Source organism: Nelumbo lutea, chromosome 8, assembly GCF_056320005.1.
Source record: "Nelumbo lutea isolate HS-2025 chromosome 8, American lotus-T2T, whole genome shotgun sequence".
Lineage (NCBI taxonomy): Eukaryota > Viridiplantae > Streptophyta > Magnoliopsida > Proteales > Nelumbonaceae > Nelumbo > Nelumbo lutea.
The window spans coordinates 13,227,735-13,231,172 of record NC_142691.1 but is presented as its reverse complement, the minus strand read 5'-3'; positions in this window follow the sequence as shown (position 1 = coordinate 13,231,172).

Sequence of the window (3,438 nt, the reverse complement as noted above, 5' to 3'; positions counted from 1 at the left end):
GGCTTCACAAAGCTGATAATACAATCCCAATTGGGCAGAACTTCTTGGAGGTTTTGATAGCCTTCCAATAAAGAGGATATTCAGTCGGTGTTCTTGTGACTTCTACACATTCCCTTTTATAGGTAATTGCCACAACGTCTCTCCTATGAAAGAGAAAATAAGAGCCGTTACCAAGGATAAACTTCATCAACATTAATCTTGTTCTATCCCTTCGGATTGAGACAAGTGTCTCATGGTTTTAAACCACATGATCACTCAGCCCATTCTAAGCCAAACATCCTCTTGCTGACTTAGTCAAAGGTTGAAATGGATCCAACTTAGACCCAATAATCACCCTGTGAACAAGTCAAAAACACTTTATAGAAAACAAATTTATTTTTACTAGAAAATAAATAATAACATATAATAAAAACTGTAATTGGTCTGTGTTGTAGTGTGTTCATAGGGATGATATTATTAAGCTATTCCATCAACATGTGGCTTTTCACATGGCCAGTGGATTCTCCTACACGTTGAGGATTCCAAATCGGTGGCCTATGGCCACCCGTTCCAACATCTCCCACTGGGCCAGTTAGGCTCGAGTTGTTTGGTTGCTTCTCAATCCCGTTGACACCACATGCCTTTTAAAATCACTAACCGCAGTGGGCTTTGTCAATGGATCAGCAACCATCTCATTTGTCGGCACGTGCTCTACCAAGATCTCATTCCATTGGTAGATATTATTGGTATTGCAAGTCAATGTGTTTTCCTTTTGGACCAATTTCTCCATTCTTTATCATCTTGATGGCCGCGTCATTATCATTGAACATTCTGATAGCTCCTTCAGGTGCACCTGGTATTTTTAATTATTCCAAGAACCTTTTTATCCAAATTCCTTCTGATGCTGATGTGCTGCAAGCTATGAACTCAGCTTCCATAGTATATTTGGCTACACAGTCTTACTTTTTGCTTGCCCAAGAAATGGCTCCTCCTCCCAGTAACCCATCAATTCTAATTGATCACAAGAGTATGTTAGTCTATAATCCTTGGTTTGTTGTAAATATCTTAGAATTCTTTTAATGGCTGACCAACGTGTTGTTCCTGAATTACTTTGGTATCTACTAGCAAGACTAACAACATAAGACAAATCAGGTCTTGTCCATAACATTGCATACATTAAACTACCAACTACTTGCGCATACGAAACATTCTTCATATAACTTCTCTTTCATTTCTAGGTGACATCTCCTTAGACATTTTAGTTCCTTTGCAAATGGGAGTATCGATTCCATTACAATTTGTCATGTTAAACCTTTCAAGTATCGCTTGTAAATAATTTTCTTGTGAAAGAGATAATGTTTTATATTTTCTGTCTCTTCTATTTTTATTCAAAATATATAGCTAGAATCTCCCATGTCTTTCATTTCAAAATTAGTACTCAACCAATGTTTTGTTTCATTTATCACAGATATATTATTACTAGCTATTAGAATATCATCAACATATAAGGAGAGTATAATAAATGAATTCCCACTATTCATTGAGTAAACACAGTGATCGAATGGATTTGGGATAAACCCTAGTTTTGTGATTGAATTATGAAAAGCCTAATACCACATCCTAGAGGATTGCTTTAGTCCATATAGAGACTTGTTCAATTTATATACTTTGTTTTCTTGCCCTTCTCTTATGTATCCTTCTGATTGTGTCATATAAATTTCTTCATTTAGCTTTCCATTTAAGAAAGTGGTTTTTACATCCATCTAACGTAACTCTAAATCAAAATGTGCAACTAAGGACATTAAAATTCTAATGGAAGTAAATCTTGCTACTGGTGAATAAGTTTCATCATAATCTATACTTTCAACTTGTGTATATTCCTTTGCTACAAGCCTAGCCTTGTATTTTCTATAGAACCATCTACTTTTAATTTCTTTTTGAAGATCCATTTGCTTCCAATTGGTCTTTTATCGAGTTCTTCATTTATGGCTTCTTCCCATTTTTCTTTATTGAGTGCTTCCATAGCCTCCGAATAGCTTGTTGGATCATCTAATGATTCTTCATTTAAGGTATAATAATCTTTCAATTTGGAAAAGGGAAACCTTTCTCATTGAAATTTTCCTAATGTATCATTCTTTGCTGTATATGTTTCTTTTTGTACATCTTCCTTTTCTATTTCAAATAATTGAGTCAAGACACTATCATTTTCATCTTTTATTTGGTCATCTAAGAACACAGCATCCCAACTTTCTATGAATTCAATAGATCCATCAGATTTATGATTTATGAATTTGTAATCTTTGTTGTTTTTTTAATATCCTATAAAGGTGCATCTTATGTTGTTGTTATCTAGTTTGTTTCTTAGTTAACTAGGAACTCTAACATAGGCAATAGAACCCTAAATTTTAATATTATATAGGTTTGGTTTTCTACTAGTCCAGATTTCGTGAAGTGTCAATTTATTCACTTTAGTTGGTATTTTTTTTAGAATATAAATTGTTGTAGTTAATGCTTCACCCAAGAAATGTGTTCCTAGATTGGAGTGTGATAGCATTGACCTTACCATGTCAAGTAGAGTTCTATTCCTACGTTCAGCAACTCCATTCTGTTGTGGAGTATAACTCATGGTTAATTGATGTTTTATCCCATTTTGTATATAAAAATCATTAAATAGATTAGATATATACTCACCACCTCTATCACTTCTTAATATCTTTGTTTTTCTTCCTAATTGGTTTTCTACTTCTAACTTGTATTCTTTAAATTTTTCTAATACCTCAGATTTTCTTTTGATCAAATAAACATATCCAAATCTAGAGCTATCATCAATAAAGGTCACAAAGTAATCCATTCTCTTATGTGTCTTGACATTTAATGGACCACAAACATCTGAGTGCACAATATCTAACAATTCTTATAATTTTCTCCCTTTATTAAATGGTAATTTAGATAATTTTCATTTTCTTCCTTTATTAAATGGTAATCTAGGTAATTTTCCACTAAGATATGGTTCACAGTATTTAAAGTTAATTTCCATCTTAGGTATTAAGCCACTTGAAGATATCTACATGAAGGCAAGAAAATCAAACTCTTATATTGCAACGTGAACCTCTACTTTGATGAGATATGCATGATTTTACAAATTTCTTTTCCAATATTTTGTCCAAGGAGACAAAATTTTGGTTTTTTGGTGCTGAAAAGTACTTTAGGTCCAGTGGGTTAGCTTCACTTAAAGTTTTTTCAGCTCATTCCATTTCTAATTTTCCTTTTTATTGCCAAATGTTTTTCTTATAAGAAGAGAATCCTATTTCCGAGGTTTGGTTCCCTGGAGTTTGAATTCCTTTTGTATACCTGCAGGCAGCAACACTGGAGGGGCAGGAGGCCAGTGTAGTTACAGATTATATTCTAAAGGTATCACCAAAATCTACACAGAGTCTGTAACTATGGATTACATTTGGG